Here is a 19702-nt window from a genome sequence, read left to right as displayed (position 1 = left end):
CTACTCTTAGAAAGATTCACTTGTACCCCTGTAAGATAAACCTCAGAAGTGATCCCTCCAATCCCCCTCCTCAATTTATCTTAGGTGCAGACTTTTGACAAATATATTCCAACGTATGCATTTTATCAAGGATGCTGATATATTGTTTTATCAATCATTTATTCATCTTTATTGTACATTATATCTGAGAATGAGTTTTGAACATTTTCTACTAAACTATAAATGAGTAAATATTATATTTTAAATTGGTTAACTGATTATTATGATCTGCTAAAACTCAGTATATTGCATAGTGATGATTTGATAGATACTGATTTGGCTTTCTTAAAACAATACTGATGCCATCGGTTGAAAAGAAAAAAAAATGTCACTTAATCAACTCAATCAACCTATAATCTAACAGTAAACTTCACTAGAATCATCTCCCTATATCTCTGCTTCCTTGTCCCTTTGGCTCTCTCTTCTCCTTTCTGTTTTAGTCTGCTTGGATTGCTATAAAAAAAATACTATATATAGACTTGAGTGGTTTAAACAACAAACCTTCATTTCTCACAGCTCTGGACTGGGAAATTAGTTGTCTGGTGAGGGCTCTCTGCCTGATTTGTAGGTAGCTGCCTTCTTGTTGCGTCCTCATATTGCAGAGAGAGAGTGAACCGGTTTCATCCTCTCCTTTTAGGAGCACAAGTCCTCTCAGAAGGGCTCCACCCTCATAGCCTCATCTAAGTCTAATGACGTCTGTGAGGCCCCACTTATGAATGCTGTCACACTGAGAATCAAGACTTCAATTAAATTTTGGGTGAAATAGACATTGATATCCCTTATATTCCCTCCTCTCCCCTCCTTCCTCTTCTCCTTTCCCTCCTCCTCCTCTTTTTCCTTCTGTACAAATAGGTACTATTGATGGGTTATTATATCTTATGAGTAGAGTCTCAACACGAATAACTCCAATTTTAATACTCAATAGTAAATGTTATGTAATTATTTAAACTGGCTTCTAAAATTTTACAAAAATGTCCTTATTATGAAAATTAACCTGCTCATGTGCTCGTAGAGGAGGAGGCCAAGGAAAACAGTGATTTAAATTTCAAGGGAAAGATTAACACAAAAATATAATTTCTAGAATACCTCTGAATCATATCACCAAGAAAAAACTGTATTCTCTCCTAATTTTAGTATGTAAACAGACTGAGTTATTTATTTAACAGATAAATTTAATAATGATGATAACTTTGTATGTAATTTATTGCTACTAAAAAGTCTCTGCCATGTCTCAGGGTTTTTGAAAATACTAAACAGTGAAGACAATAAAATAATGCAATGGGGAAATCAATCGAAATATCTGATACTTTGGGTAGATAACATTTTTGTTAAGGATTAAACTTTAAAGAGTTAGATACTTTTAAGTTTCCACAAAAGTTTACCTTTCAGTTGTACATATTGAACAATATGTATTTTGACATTCTCCAAGTGTATAAATATAATGCCAAAGATATACACTATGAGGACATTAAATTAATTTACAGCAATTATCTTCCTATTAGTTTTATATTACTTCAAAAGGAACTTATGCTATTGGAAAAGCTTGGATTTTTATTTTGCCACAGGAAGAATATAAAACAAATCAATGAAATAATTTTCTTAATGTATGAAATAAGGAATATCATTAATGTATAAGGAATTAATAAATAAAATAAAAGTGGTATGTTTCACATAGAAATATCTATTTTCTTATTAATAATTGTTTTCTAAATACATGGTGGTAGCAAGGTAAATGTAATTTTTATCTTTACATTGAACAGTTCTTGGGATACATATATTGTTTAAATATTTTACCATGTTATAATTAATTTTTTGAGAAATTAATATAACTGTTGTAAAATTCAATATTACTTACCATATAAGTAATCGGATGTTTTAGAAATTAAAGGTAGTTAGATAAGTTGGTCACTTTAGGATTTTTGAGGATATAAATTATTATACAGGCATAAAACATCTTAAATAGCATAAAATGAAATAATTCTGTAAACAAACACTTAGAACATACAGTAACACTAATGTGTTACAATGAAGTTTTGTAATATACTTTATACATTCTATATTATAGGAGTTCTATATTATAATTAGAGATATTCTTTAACATTAATTAGTGGTATGACCTTGAATAACCCACTGAGTTCTTACATGCTTCATTCTGCTAATTTGTAAAGTGAAGTAGTTTTCTTAAAAGAACTTCCAATCTCTTTGCAGTATTAAAACCCTGAAATTATACATACTATATTTACAAATAAAATGGCAGAACAAACAACAGTGAAGTACTTTTTGAGAGTGTTTTCTCTTTTGTTTGATTAGAATGTTTCTAAGTTAACCTCAGATTTTATCACAGTTTCATTATGATTTTAAATTTCATGGTGCAAATATTTATTTTATTTATTTGTTCAGTCATTAATGTGATTCTAACAAGTGATAACAAATATAAATTTCATTTCTTGTCTTAAGTAAAGATCAAATGTTTTCCTTAAAATGAAAAGTTTAGGAGCATTTAAAGTTATGTGGTCTATAATATATTCAATCAAATTATACCTGAGAAATGTAAGCAACATGATTAAGGTAGATTTCAGTGTTATACATAATGAACTTACTATGAAATTGGGACTAGTGGATCAACACTTATGTACACATATGGAAATAACACTCAGTGAAAATCACTCAAGTATAGGGGAGAGGAGGGGTAAATTCACACCTAACTGGTACAATGTACTTAGCTGGGTGATGGGCACACTTAGAATTTTTATTCAAAGTGCACAAAAACAATTCATGTAAGCAAACATTTGTACCCCATAATATTCTGAAATTTTTAAAATGAGTAATGCTAGAATCAGAGATTGTAGTGATGTACTTTCCAGATTATTAAGCCAGGTATGTAGGGATCCTTAGTAGCTGATAAATTAAAAATAAATAAATAAATAAATAAGAAAAAGGAAAGAATAGCCTGAAAAGCTTAGGAGGAAAATAACTCTGATTTTAAACTTCTGGTCTCCAAAAAAGAAAAAATTGTGAAATTTTATATGTAATTCATAAGTGATATTGGGCTTCTATTTTCTATTTTTCTTGTGGCTTTGATATCAAGGTGTTTACTGGCTTTTGTGGAATGCATTGAGAGGGTTCATTCCTTCTTGGGGCTATGAAATATATTCTACAGGATAGATACCAGTTTCTCTGTTGGTCTGGTTAAATTCAGCTGTAAAACTCAATAAAATTTAGAAAAATTAATACAGAAGCACATCAAAAAAATAACCAACCATGATCAAGTGTGCTTTATCCCAGTGATGCAAAGATTGTTCAGCATATGCACATCTATAAATGTGACCTACCACACAAATGGAAGCAAAAACAAAGACCATATATATGGTCAATTCAATAGATGCAGAAATAGAATTTAATAAAATTCAGTACCCTGTATGTTAAGAACTTTTGACAGAATAGGCATACAGGGTACATATTTCAAAATTCTAAAAAACGTATATGACAAACCCACAGCCAACATTATATTGAACTAGAAAAAAGTGGAAAGCATTCCTATTTAGATCTGGAGCTAGACAAGATTGCCCATTGTCACCATGTCTATTCAACACTGGCAAGTCTTAGCCAGATCAATCAGACAAGAAAAGGAAATCAAGGGTATTCAAATGGGAACAAGAATTCAGGCTATTGCTCTTTGTTAACAATGTGATACTATATCTAGAAAATCCCAAAGATTCTGCCAAGAGACTCCTGAAATAAATTTAGAAGAGTTTCAGTTTACAAAATCAATAGCATTCCTATACACCAGGAACAGTCAAACAGAGAATCAAATCAAAGACTCAATATGTTTCACTGTAGCAATAAAGAAAATAAAATACATATAAATATATTTCTATTATAATGAGGTAAAATAACTCTACATGTAGAACTATGAATTACTAAGGAAAGGAAATCACAAAGGATGTAAACAAATCAAAAAATATATCATCCTCATGGATCAGCAGAATCAACATTGTTGAAGAGTTTATACTACCAAAAATGATTCATAAATTCAATACAATTTACATTAAAATACCAATGTCAATTTTTACAAACCTAGAAAAAATAATTCTATACTTCATATGGAACTAGAAAAGAGGTCAAAGCAACCTAAAGCAACTTGAAGCAAAAGGACAAGTCTTAGGCATCACTTTACCAGACTTCAAACTACACTGCAAGAATAGAGTAACCAAACTAGCATGTTACTGGCACAAGAACAGTGAAAGAGACCAATGAATCACAACAGAAAACCTAGATATGATATCATCCTCATATTGCATCTGATCTTTGCTAAACCATACAAAACATACAGAGGGGAAAAAAATTCTATTCATAAATGGTGGTAGGAAAATTGGATAACGGGATCCTCACTTCTCATAACTCACAAAAATTAATCCACAATTGATAACAGACTTAAACTTAAGGCATGAAACTATAAGAATTCTAGAAGAAAATGCTAGACATAACTCCCAAAGACATTGGCCTAGGGAAGGAGTTTGTGAAGAAGTCCTCAATGGTAATTACAGCAACAAAAATTAACAAATGACACCTTATTAACTTAAAAACCTTCTGCATAGCCATGGAAACAATCAATAGAGAGAATAGAAAACATACAGAATGGGAGAAAATATTTGTATACTATATATATGATCAAGGACTGATAACCAGAATCTGCAAAAGGCTAAGCAAATCAGCAAGAAAATAAATCAAACAACATATAACAAAATGGGCAATAAACATGAACAGAAGCTTTACAAAACAAGATAGACGAATGGCCAATAAACATATGAAAAAATGCTCAATGTCTTTCATCATCAGGAAAATGCAAATCAAAACCATAATGAGATATCACTTAACTTCAGTGAGAAAGGCTTTTATAAAAAATTTCCGAACAACAGATTTAGGTGTGGATGCAGACAGAAAGGAACTAATACTATGTTGGTGGGACTGCAAACTAGTACATCCTCTATGGAAAATTGATGGAGATGCTAAAGGTAGACCTACCGTTTATTCCAGCAATTCCATTACTAGTGTTTTACTCAAAGGAAGAAAGAAATGTTGTTTTATCAAAAGGACATGTGCATTCAATTGTTGATTACAGCACAATTCACAGTCACAAAGATGTGCAATCATCTGAAGTGCCTATCAATGCCTGAGTAGATTAATAAAGTAGGTACACCATTGAGTACTACTCAGCCATAAGAAAAAATTGTGCATAAATACCTTCTGCAACAACCTGAATGGAAGTGGAGTCCATCTGCCTAAGTGAAATATAACCAGAATGGAAAACAAAAACAAAAACAAAACAAAACAAAAAACCCACATGTACTTAATATTCAATTGAAATGAATTGATCAACACCCATGTGTATATTTGGTAGTAAAATTCAATGGAAAGCAAGCAGATGGGAGGTGGTTGAAGGGGAGGGATAAATTCAGGCCTAACTAGTACAATATACACTATACGGGTAATGGGCATACTTATAACTTTGACTCAAATTATACAAAAGCAATCTGAGTAACCAAAATATTTGTACCCTCAGAATATTCCTAAATTTAAAAAGAAATTTGAAAAATAAATAAATAAAAACAGAAAATAATTGTATTATTTTGACAAAATACCTTTTTTAGGACTTTGTCATTGCAACAATAGAAAAGACAGACAGTAACCTCTTGTGTGTGATTTCTCGACACCTGTATTTTCCCCCCATATCTCTTGTCAAGCTGAGAATGAAATCAAAGAACAACACTCTTCTTAGTATCTTCAAAGTAATTGATATACCTGGGAATATACCTAACAACGGACATAAAAGATCTCTACAACAAGAACCAGGAAATCTTGAGAAAAGATATAGCAAACATGTTAAAAATTGAAGAACATATCATGATCATGGCTGGGAAGAATCAACATTGTTATAATGTCCATATAGCCCAAAGCAATCTACAGATTTAATGCAATCCACATCAAAATACTAACATCATACTTTGAAGAATTAAAAAAATTGTACTTCATTTCGTAGGAAAACAGAGAAAAACCTGAATAGCTAAGTAATTCTAAGAAGCAAAAACAAATCTGGAGGTATAACATTACCAGACCTCAGGTTATATTACAAGTTTATAGTGATCAAAACAGCATACTGGCACAAAAATAGACATATAGATCTAAGAAAGAAAACAGCAAATCTAGAGAGGAAAGGAGACACATCTCACCATCTGATCTTTGATAAACAAAAGCCAACATTGCGGGAAAGAATCCCTAGTCAATAAATGGTGCTGGGACAACTGGTTGGCCACATGGAGAAGACTGAAACTGGATCCATACCTCTCATCACTTACAAAAATTGACTCTCACTAGATAAAAGATTTAAATTTAAGACATGAAGTGATAAAAATTCTAGAAGAACATGTGGGAAAAACTGTTGATGCTATTGGCCTGCGAAAAAGAATTCATGAAGAAGATCCCCTTGACAATTTCAGTAACACCAAAAATAAATAAATGGGACATGATTAAACTAAAAAGCTTCTGCACAGTTAAGGTTAACTAAAGCTAACAGACAACCTTTGGAATGGGAGATATTTCCATACTGTGAATCTGACAAAGGACTGATAACTAAAATCTACAGAGAACTCAAACTAATGAACAAGAAAAGAGCAAACAATCCAATTTATAAAGTGGGCAAGAGACACGAACAGAATCTACTCTGAAGAAAACATGAATGGCTAACAAACATATGAAAAAATGCTCATCATCCCTAGTAATCAAAGAAATGCAAATCAAAACCACCCTGAGATGTTATCTAACCCCAGTGAGAATAGCCAACATGGGGCAGTGCCTGTGGCTCAGTGAGCAGGGTGCTGGCCCCATATACCAAGGGTGGCAGGTTCAAACCCACTCTGGGCCAACTAAAACAGCAATAAGACTTGCAACAAAAAATAGCTGGGCATTGTGGAGGGCGCCTGTAGTCCCAGCTACTCAGAAAGCTGAGGCAAGAGAATTGCTTAAGCCCAAGAGTTGGAGGTTGCTGTGAATTGTGACGCTATGGTACTCTACTGAGGGGGACAAAATAAGACTCTGTCTCAAAAAAAAAAAAAAAAGAATAGCCAACATCACAAAGTCTCAAAGCTGCAGATGTAAGTGTGGATGTGGAGAGAAGGGAACACTTTTACACCACTGGTGGGATTGAAGTTTATACAGCCTCAAAAGACGTATGGAGGGTCCTCAAAGAGCTAACGGTAGACCTTCCATTTGATCCCACAATCCCTTTACTAGATATCTACCCGGAAGAAAAGTCATTTTATCATAAGGCCACTTGAACTAGAATGTTCATTGCCAAAACATGAAATCAACCCACGTGGCCATCGACTCATGAATGGAGTTTAAATTGTGGTATATGTGTACCATGGAATACTTTTCAGCCAACCATAAAGAAAGATGGAGACTTTACATCTTTTGTATTAAACTGCATGGATTTGAAGAAATTTCTCCTTAATAAAGTATCACAATAATAGAAAAGCAAGCATCCAATATATGCAATACTAATATGAAACTAATAGATAAACAGCTATGGGCCTACATGAGAGAAAAACAATTACATTCAAATGGGGGAGAAGGGGAGGAGGTAAGGGATCACCTAAAGGGCGTGATGTAAGTGTGTACAGCACACCCTCTGGATGAAGGGCTCAGCAACTTAAACCTTTCCTAACAAATGGAAACCATGTAACCTAGCATTTGTACCCTCATATTAATCTGAAATTTAAAAAAAAAAGTGAAATAGATGACTTCCCCAAAATAATGCCATCCTTTTTTTCCACACGATAATCATGTAAATTGTACTTTATCAATAAAAATCTAATTCATTTCATAATTACATAGTATTTCATGTTATGAATGCTTTAATAGTTCATTCAACCTTTATTCTGTAAATATGTAGAAAATATTTTCTTTAAGAAACACCAAAAGTTTTTTTACTCTAATGAAACTTAGTTGCAAAACAGTACATTGATTTTACCACTAAACTTTTTTTCTTTTTTTTTGCAGTTTTTGGCCGGGGCTGGGTTTGAACCCACCAGCTCCAGTATATGGGGCTGGCGTCCTACTCCTTGAGCCACAGCTGCCGCCCATAAACTTTTAATCACTTATGTATTTTTTCCTACATTATATTTAAGATTTCCACTTTTAACAGATTCAATAATTTGTACTTTGCCTGTAAATAATCCCTATGGGCTATATTTTCTTTAGTATGTAGGTATTACTCTCTCAAAATGTGTATAAACTTCTTTTTTATATCTTTGGCAGTATCTTATTTTCCTTCTATACAAATATACATGTGCATATGTTTGCATTTGTGTGCATGTATATTTTTATTTATCATTTTCTCTTTAAATTAATCTATTATTATACTGATAATTTTAAAAAGAAAATTGTTTATTTTACTTCCTTTGTTCTATTTCATTATTTTAGGCATTTACTTTTATTTTCTCTTCTTACTTGTGGTTTAAATTCTCCTTCCCCCCTGTGGAAAATCTTAGTGCTTTTCTCAATGGCTTCAAGCCATTATATTCGTATTCCAGGCATCAGTGAGGGGAAAGAAGGCAAAACGGGCAGCTCTCCCAGCTGATCAGGAACCATTTCGGTGGCTTTCCAGTCATCACACAAAACCTCCACACACATCTATTGCCCTGTGAAAGGGTCTATCACGAGACCCTTTCATCTGCAATGCAAAGTGAAAATGATATGTTTTGTCTAGTTGCATGGTTGCTATGACTAAAATTGAATTTTCTCCTACTGAGGAAGAAAATTAAATGAATATTGGCTTGTTATTAACAGTTTTCTCTGCGAATACCCCAGTAAAAAATGCTTTTGCTCCTTTTTGAAATATTTCTAATGGCTTCAAAATCCTAGATTTTGTTGAAATGTATGTTTGTATGTTAGGTTTTCCCTCAGGTTGTCTCATTTCTTTTAAGAAACATTATTTTAAAGCGCTGTTGTAAGTTTTTGATCTTAATAACATTATCCAATTAGAGCCAAAATTACAAGAGACATCACTACCATTTCCCTAGTATGAGTCTCATCTTTTATAATGTCTTAGTTTTGATTATCTGCTGTAATTGTCTTTTGATTATTGTATCTTCATGATTTTCCTCAGAACACATGAGTGATACACTCTCTGAACCCATATATACCTGAAAACGGTGAATAGTAATTTGAAGCTCTTCCTTTAGTCTCAGCAAGTAATATATCATTAAAATCTAATTTTTGATATTATAAATAAGCCAGATATTAGTAGTATTCTCCTAACTTTGAAAGTTACTTCCCCTTTTAGAAGCACATAAGACTTTGTATTTAGTGTTGGAATTCAAAACTTTCACCAGGATATCTAAGTAAATGCCCTTTTTTATTAATCTTCTCTGGGACTCAGGGAACCTTTTCAATGTTCAGGTACATATATTTCTTCAAACAAAAGAAATTTTCTTTGTGTGTTTAAACATTACCTCTGCTCTATTACTTCCTTTATTTTATTTCATGATCTCCTTTTGTACACATGAAAAGTTGCCCATCTCTGCTCTCAATAATTCATCTTTTCACTAGAGATTTCCATCATTTATGTTTGTTTCTGCTTGTTTTGTAATTCTTTCAATAGATCTTTATGGTGACCTCCACCCACTATCATTTTTATTAGTTCAATTATTGGAACATTTAAGTAGAATTTTTTTACTTATTATTATTCTATAAATTGTTTTATATTTTATGCTCAAAAGATCATATTACTTTATTTACTTAATTCATGCGAGATATCTGGTTTCCCTCTGTTTCTGAGTCTCCAGGTTCTCTTGGCTTCCTCCTTCTTTGAAACACAATTATATCACAAGCCAGAATAATCCCTGCTAACACACATTAGCCACCACAGGAATGGAGAGCAACTCACCCCACCAAGGCAGACACATGAATGGTTCTCCAGGTTTACTAAGCATCTCACCCATGACAGCAAGGCAGATGGAAACTTTCCCTTCGGACACTAAAAATTCTATATTGGTTTAATCATATCAGAGACGTGTAGAATAATGGTGTTTGAGCTAACTCTCAAGGTCAAACCAAACCTATTCCATATTTGTTGAGCCATTTACTCTATTCTTACAAGAAACCATGTATTTTTTGTTTGTTTGTTTTCCTCCTTCCTTCCTTTCTTTCTTTCTTTTTATTAAATCATAGCTGTGTACAGTAATACAATTATGGGGTACAGTGTGCTGGTTTTACATACAATTTGGAATACTTTCAACAAACTGATTAACATAGCCTTCACTTCATTTTCTTAGTTATTGTGTTAAGACATTTATATTCTGCCCTTAGTAGATTTAACATGTAACCTTGTCAAATGCACCATAGGTGTGGTCCCACCAATTACACTCCCTCCACCTATTCTCCACCTCCTCTTTCCCCTTCATCTTGGACTGTAGTGTGTTATAGCTTTCATATGGAAGTTTGGGTGTTTATAAATTGGTTTCATATTAGGGCTGAGTACATTGAATACTTTTTATTCCATTCTGGAGAATCTTTGCTAAGAAGAATATGAACAGAAAATCTTCCCACTTTTCAAGCTATGTCTTCTGGAAGAAGAAGACTCCACAACCACTTTCCTGTGTGACTGACACATCCGTGCATTCTATTCAGGGGGCTCAAAGAGCAGAGACGTCGCCAAGCTGGATACAGACTGTTCAGGCACACAACGTTTATGGAATAGGACACTTACGCTCCTTCTGGATTTACATTTGAGAGGAGCGATCTGGAATGACAGAAAGGGCTCGTCCCATCACACATAGCTTTGTAAGTCAGCACAGAGGAAGAAAAAAGCTGCAAAATGCTAAGGAGTTTAAAATTTTTTTTGAAAAATCATAGATTTTCACAATCTGAATAAACTTGCATAACTCAAACCTGATCTAGAAGCAGAACGTTACCATCATCTAGGAAGCTTCTTTACATTCCCTTCCAGTGACTCAGTAACTAAGGGGAACCACCGGGCTGCAGTCTCACACTACAGATTAGTTTTGCCATTGTTGGATTTCTCATGTGTGGGACCAGAATGTATGATCTTTTTGGTCCGAATTCCAATATTAGTTCAACATTTTATGTGATGCATTGATGCATTGATAGTTTCATGTGTAGTTAAAATTGTTTATGCTTACTGATATATTAAATACTATTGTGTGATTAACCACCAAGATTTAGTTATTCATTTTTGTACTAATAAGCATTTAGATAGTATCCACTGGAAGCTATTATTAGTGTAATGAGTGACGATATTAGGGCAGTTTGTAGTGAACTTGTGTGTGCATTTCTTTTAGTGTATATGTGAGCATATAACTACCAATGCAACGGAGCTGTAGGAGATGCTGACAATTTTCCACAACAGTTAAAAGCATCCTTCCACACTCTTGCCGGGAATGCCTGAAAGTTCCATTTCTTCTATATATTTGCCAATACTGGCATTTTCATTAAAACTTTTTAAATGTTCAATTTTCTGTTCCTTGTCACCATTTATTAAAAATTAAAAGCCTTCCTGCTTTATTAGCTTTCCTTCTCTGGCTCTTCTGTAACAAAGGAAATTGAGAGGGAAGATTACTCATTCATGTCAAACCCTAGCTGCTATGCTTCTGGAAAGTGTAAAGTACTCTATTCATTTTAATATAAGAATACAGAATATATACATGAAAGACCTGCCAATGAGGGTCACTAACTCATCCTAGGAAAAGGGTACATACTTCATTGGTCAGTGTCACTATGGTCACCTTGGAAGAACTCTCCTTGGGAAGCTCCGCTCCTCTGCCCACGACCAGTCCACCCTTCAAAGCAATTTGAGAACTCTTTCTGGAATGACCGTCAGAGTTTATCAATTAAGTGCAACCACATGCTTGTGCTGGCAGCAGTGTACAAACTTCTCATAAGGTTTGTCAGTGTCTCACCGCCATGTTCATGTCTACGTGAAGTGGTGTCTTGCTGAGTGGCATTTACCATGTTGTGTGTTTTGTGTGCTGTATGATGACCTCCCTGATGGTCATTATGAGAAAGAGTTCCAAAATGCTTCCCCAGGGGAGCAGGCCCTGAAGCCAGCCCCTCGTCCACCTTTCAAAGCCATAATAATAGGGACCATAGTAATATCCAGTGGTGAAGTATGTAGCACTTTCCTAAGATCAGTTAGCAAACACACGCACAGACGTATACGTGTGTCTATGCAAGTAGATGTATATAGACACTATATTAAATACCTCCCTGTCATTGCAAAGTAACAATAACTATCTAAAGTCAATGTTCACATTTTTACTTTAGTTCTTAACCCAAGGTAATTAAACTAGTTGTAGGGTTATACGGTCAATTGATAAGTAAGGTTGTTTCATTGACAAACACTGACCCTGTCCTATCCTTGATTAGGGATAAATTTAGACCAGGTATTTATTCTGTTTTATAAACAGGAAATAAAAAGAAAAATAACTGTATCATAATTGTCTCTTCCAGAAACTTGCAATAATATTGTGATAAAATATTTTGGTTGTGTGTTGAAAATTAAAAACATTATTCTAGTGTAATCATTATTTCTTGAATTGAACTAACATCATAGATGCTGTAACTGTTACAAAATAACATGTTACTGCATTATTATTGAATATGTAAATTCACAAATGAATTCTAAATGCATTCCCTAAAATTGGGGTTAAAGAAATTTTCTAACCACTGTGTCCCCAAGTCAGCTTAGGACTCGAATTAGTTTTTAAAGAAATTCTGAACCAATAATGAACATGATACTGAAGTGGAAATATCTAACTCAGAGTCTTTGGCCTTCTTATCTACTGCCCCATGAAAATTTGTAGTTTGGAACTGTGGTCAGAAGAAATACTTCCTCAGTTGTAATTGTTGCTAAGTGTACATTGAAGATCAACAGACAGAATAGCTATGAGTTATCCCCAAGGCTTAAAACCCAAGAAGAGGTCAAGGATGTTTTCTGCTGGCCTTGCCTAGTATTTCTCTTTCAGGCTTGTTAGTTGTGATATAAACCAAGCATCATCTTTACTATCTTAGAATTAATTGATGTAATCTATAGTGTTGATGCCTTCCCAGAGATCTTCTAATAAAAAATTAAGTCAATTTTATCAAGCTTGGTGATTTTAAAGGAAATCTATTTATGGAAGAAATAGACTTGTCAGACTATGAAACAATTAAGGAATGTATAATCAAAACTTTGAGGGAGGAAAACCTTTGGAAATTTCCAAACAATAGTATTTACCCTCTAGATAGTTAAGTTCACTTCTCCTTCACGGGAAACTATGATGTTGTCAGTTACAGTATTATTTATTCACATTTATTTGAATCATGTTTACTATATAATTTTAAGTAGATAAGGAAATAATTGTATAACCATTTCAATGCATACAACATTGCATTTTCATTTGATACTATAAACAATTTCCTTTGCATTTTTTAACTTTTGATAACTGCTACGAGTCCTTGAAATAATCCCATTCCTTTTTCTTCCCATGGCACCTGGGTGGCTGTATTCCTACGTACCTGGCTATTAGCTAAGATCCCGTGCCTCTCTGTGGACCACAGAAATAAAGCAGAAGCAACACTTCTCCGATTTTTCTCTTTCCTTACTCTGATGTATTGGCTTCAGAATGTTGGAGCTATGAAATCAAAACAAACTAATTTTTTGAGTCGCCTTATATAATGCAGTTCTAGGTCAGTAAAAACTTGTTGACAATTCAAGAATTGAACTTTTGGTTATTTTAGCTCGTGTGATTTGGGAGCTTGTTTTATACTTAAACGTACCCTAATCTGCCCTGACTAATAAGTAAGTTGGTGAGATCTGAAGAGTCACTAATGACACTTAGGAGTTTCTTTTTTCCTTGTGTTGAGAATTTGATGTGAAGTTTACCATTTCTTCCAACTACTATTATCATATAACTACATTATTGGTGATACAGTAGTCAAGAACAACTTTAAAAATCTTTGGCGGGTCACTGAAGTTTTGTAGATAAGATTCTGGGATATCTGTATTGGCATCTATTTTAGCATTTCTCTTATTGTTTGGATAAAAGAAGTATTTTAGTCTCATGTAATATAGAAGTGCAATGAAAAGATTCTAATGTATACCTGATACATATCAAAGTTTTCTAATTAATTATAAACAATAAAAATAATAAGAGCTAACATTTATTTATTATGCTATACTCTGGGCCCTATTTGTACTTTACACATATTATCCTATGTAACTCCTCCCTGTAATTATTTCTCACTGCAACTTCAACTTCCTGGGCACTTCTTCTTCTTCTTCTTCTTCTTCCTCTTCCTCTTCCTCTTCCTCTTCTTCTTCTTTTTTTTTTTTTTTTTTTTCAATTTGGTCAGGGCTGGGTCAGGTTTGAACCCGCCAGCCCCCTACTCACTGAGCCACAGGTGCCACCCTACTATTATTCTTATCATAGACATGGGGAAACCAAAAATTACTTTATTTTCCCATGGTCAATCACTAAACAGGAAATGCACAAATTCCACCCAGACAGATTCCAGAGATGAAGACCTTACATACTGTGTTAAATCTCTAAAAGTGCCTACCAAAAACTAACTTAATTACATATGAAAGAATCGAAATTGCTTCTGATTTATATTTATTTTGTCAGTTAGTAGGCTTTATGTGTCAAGGACAGAAAACAAGATTCAGATTTGCTGATTCATGTTACTCAAAAGTTCAGGGAGACCTCAGATTTCAGGTAAAAATTCAGAATCCCGAGATATGACCCAGGCTTAGCTTCTCTCTCTCCAGTTCTTGGCTCTGTTCTGTTTGAGGTAATTCCATTTTCAGACAAGGTATTTTTTTGTTTTGTTTTGTTTTATCCCCAGGGATAGAAAAAGGACACTCCAGGCTTCATCCTCTTTCCCATGCAATGGATGTATATTCCAGTGGCTTTATGTGAAGAGGAAGGGACTTTTTATCTCCAAAAAGCCACAATAAGGATGGCTTTGGTTGCACTAGTGCTGTGATCTGCTGATCGGATTAAAATGCCTAGGAACCTCCCACCCCTCTCAGGAGTTGAAACAATGTCCTTCAAACTTCGCGGCTGAGAACTGAAGAAGAGCGAATTTGTCAAGAGGAAATCAATGATGACACAGGAAAGAAGCCGATGCCGGGAAGAACCAATGGGTGTCTATCCCAGAGTCTTACTGACGTTGCTATCTTGCTTTCATTTTAAATTTTATTCTCTTCTTCTTTTTGGCTTTTAGATACCGGGTCTTTCTCTGTTACCCAGGCTGGGTGCAGTGACTGTGGCATAATTATTTTTCACTGCAACTTCAACTTCCTGGGCACAAGCCATCTTTTCATGCCTGAGCCTCCTGACTCCCTGGGACTATAGGCATGTAACATGGTGTTTGGCTTACTTTATTTCCGTAAATTTTGAAATTAAAGGATAACCACTTTTGAAATGCATAGCTAGACTCCTGGCTAGAGTTTCCATTTCAATTTTATATTCATTGTTTATACAAAATGCCTTTTAAAACACTGAAAATGAATTAATATTTCACAGTGCAAAGTACCAGAAAAATGCAAAACTTCAAAATAAACACCCGTATGTGCATTTCTAGAATGACTGTCATGTTGGCATGCAAATGCAGAGATGATTTCCTGGTAAGTGTCTTAAGAATCCTGATTTCCCAAGTTACTCATACATATAAAACAAGCCAGCATAATCAGGACTAAAATATGTTTAGACAAGTCTAACAAAATTATGCTATAGGTATCAGATGATTAGGTGTATTCTCTCTCTTCTCATAGAATCAAAGTTTATAGATAGTCATAATGCTAGCTTCTAATTCCAGCATTACTTCTCTTTAAACATAGTGATGGGAGATTAGAAGAAGGGAAAAAGAAAACACAGACCAATAACATTGACTGAATTCTTTCCGATTCTGCAATATGTATATGATATGCAAATTCACATATATTATCTTATCACACCAGCTCTTTAGAATTGGTATATGTTCATGAGTTATACAGTTTACTGAAATGAACAAACTTGATAGTTGTTGATCAAATATTTAAAAATAAGTCTGGGCTCGGCACCCATAGCTCAGTGGTTATTGCACCAGCCACATTCACTGAGGCTGGCAGGTTCAAATGTGGCCTGGGCCTGCTAAACAACAAGGACGACTACAACAACAATAACAACAACAACAACAAAAAAATAGCTGGGCATTATGGCAGGCACCTATAGTCCCAGCTACTTGGGAGACTGAGGCAAGAGAATCACTTAAGCCCAATAGTTTGAGATTGTTGTGAGCTGTGATGCCACAGCACTCTACCAAGAGCAACATAGTGAGACTCTGTCTACAAAGAAAGAAAGAAAGAAAGACAGACAGACAGACAGACAGAAAGAAAGAAAGAAAGAAAGAAGTCTGTGCTTATTTTTAACTCTGTGTGCCTTGGCGCCAGTAGTTTAGTGGTTAGGGCACTGGCCACATGCACTGGGGCTAGTGGGTTTAAACCACTAGCCAGGGCCTGGTAAAACAACAATGACAACAATAACAACAATAAAATAGCTGGGCATTGTGGCAGAGACCTATAGTCCCAGCTATTGGGAGGCTGAGGTAAGAGAATTGCTAAAGTCCAAGTTTGAGGTAGCTGTGAGCTGAGGGTGACATAGTGATACTCTATCTCAAAAAAAAAGTCTGTGAAAAAACAAAATTCTGTTAATTTCTGTCTATTGTTTTTTGGTTGTTTGGTTCTTTGGTCAGAATCCAAAGGAAGTTAGAAAAAATGGTTACTAAACTTTGATTTAAAATACATGCTAGTTGAGCTAAAATTAAATTTTGTGCAGCTAGTACTTGTGAACAGTGACTACGCATGCTGTTTACGATTTACAGACACGTTTTGGCAATATTCATATAAGATCACCAGACTCTTGAGAACAAGTATAAAATTATATATCCTAATTTAATGGCTCAATTTATATAAAGTGGAGACTCTTCTGCAGCAAAAAGCTATTGCAACAATATTCTTGCATAACTAATCATTCCCAAACTCAGACGGTTTCAATAATAATTTTATATACATGAGTCTGAGTTGGTCACAACTAGTAGTATGCAGGTTTAACTCGCTTAGCGCTGTCAGTTGGGCTCATGTTTGTTTCATGTGTGTCTAATTCCTCCGGGACCAATACTAGTTGGGATTTAGAGGAGAGGTGTGACTGGAAGCATTTAATGCCTTCTAAGGTGAAGGATCACAAATCTGTGCTTGTGAGAGAAACTCTGGTGTTCACTGATTGAATCAGAAAAGTCTTACAGAGCGGGATGATTTCCATGATGATGCTGTGCTCCTCATATTTTGACCGCATCTATCTTTGCTTCCAGTACAATTTCCAGGTTAAATTTTATAAAGCTTAAAGAAGGAGGAACTATGTTGCTGATGAAAAAATAAAAAGACGATTCAGTGAAAGAGTTCCTCTCTATGGTTAACGTATAGTAATAATAACTAACATACCAGGTTTGGGACTATGGCTTATGAATTCTGGGCCAGGACACAAAGAATACATAGTTGGATGATAAAGAGATGTTTTAAAATGTCGTAACCCTGACAAAGAAACATGTCTCTATATAAGCCGTTTGTAACTATTTCTAAGGAAATGATTAGAAACTTAAATTGAAAATAGGAAGATTTATGGAAAAAGAGGGGGACTTATTAGAACTGTTTGGAAAGTACATTGAGGAAGGGCTCAAACGATTCAAAACATTAGGTTTATTAGAATTGTTTGATTATATAACACAAGAAAACAATAATTGGTTCAGTTTCCTGAAAGGGCCAAGAGGACACTCCCCTGACTGAAATAATAAAAAATGTGCAAGAGAAGAGGGAAAAGCCACATCATTGAGTAGCTCAGTGGTGTATGTCTTCTGCAGAGCAAGGCTGATGATAGAAAAGCTGTTATGGAACCGTTCTATCCATTATCATTGTGGACTGCAGGTTTCCAGAACAGCAGCGGGAGGGTGGCAGCATTCAATTCAGTGGCGAGGTGATCATAATGTGAAATAAACCATAAGGTCAGAAAGGTCTCAACAGCAGCTACTGCAGAGTGGTGTTCCTAAGGACGAAACAGATGGGCAGCCAAGAAGTAGGTGGCCTACCTTAGCAATACAAAATAATCAAGAGCATGCAAACAGAAAGATGATGTCGGATAATGACAGAAGAAAATTACAGTCCTCCTACTTTCCATTCTTGATTCAATTCAGACATAAAACCCACTGACTGAAAGCGAAGCCAAGACCACTGAGGTAGAAGCCTGAAATGCCATCCAAACATATCCAGTATCTATTCACCCAATTGCCAAATGGGCCAAATATATTTACAAAAACTATACAAGGATGAAAACTATACAAATATAATATCTTTTGAGAGCCTTTGGATAGATATGAGATATTAGATGACATTGACACCAGTGAATGCAAAATTCCAATTTAGCCCCTGGTTAAAGTGAGGTTGTGCAAAAGCCAGATGGTAAGTGGCAACATGACCTTTGTTCATCTCATAGTGGGTCTAATAAGCCCATAGGTCTAGACTTGGTCCTTTTCCTGGTAAATGAGTAAAATATCAGGATGATTCTGGGGTTGAAGCATACTTACGGAATCAAAGTCATTATGAAAGGCATTCCAAGCATCTGAACCTATTGCCACTGGACAGGATAGTAAATCAGAAACAACATTTGAACCCAAGTAAGAGCAGAAAAATAAAACCATACCCATTAAAATATAAAGGATTCAGATTCTTCCCTAGATTATTTAAAGAATGCCATCTGCATAAAAATTTTAATTCAGAGTTATGAATCCTGTAAAACTCAGAAAGCGTGTGGCTGCTGCTGCTGGACTTTCACAGACTGAACCAAGTACAGCCTAGTCACAGTTGGTGTGGAAGTGCCATCTCTTCTCCAGCAGGCAAACAGTCTCTGGTATTTTTCTGCCTTGCTGATCTGGAGAATGTGTTCTGATTCAAAGCAGTCTACATTTATTTGGAAAAGAGAGCAAAGTGCACTCAAAGCATACCTGGGAGACCATGCTAATCCCTTATTTGTCAGCATAATAAGCAAATAAACAGAAGAGATGTTTACTGTCCTGACACTCCAGAGAACAGCATTCAGGTCCACCATATTGATGATGGCACTTTAATCGGGCCTGTACAGCAGATAAGGCAAATACTTGGTTGGATGTGTCACAGGCATTCTTGAGTAGAGACACAAACTCCAAACGGAGTCCAGAGCAGCTTTCCATATCAGTAAAGATCTATAGGTTGATTGTCCAGGATATACCAAAGCATTCTATGCATGTCAGCTGGGAAAGTTTCATTTCATACTACTGTTTAGCTGGATTTGCCTTCTGGCCTTATTTAACTATTTTGTCTTATTATGTGTCTAAAGCTGAAAGAACAGCTGTTCTCTGGGCATTCTTGGCAGAGTTTGGAAGTTTACAAAGATGTGAAGTGACATAAGCTAAGCCGTTTAAGGCCTAGGCTTGGAAATGTCACAACATCAACTCCACCTGCATTCTATTGATGAAAGGAAGTCACATAGATGAGCCCAACATCATTGGAGTAGACAAATAAACTTCTTCAGTGGAA

This window comes from Otolemur garnettii, unplaced genomic scaffold (genome assembly GCF_000181295.1).
Source record: "Otolemur garnettii isolate 467f Iridium unplaced genomic scaffold, OtoGar3 scaffold00009, whole genome shotgun sequence".
NCBI lineage: Eukaryota > Metazoa > Chordata > Mammalia > Primates > Galagidae > Otolemur > Otolemur garnettii.
This window is presented reverse-complemented; position numbering follows the sequence as displayed.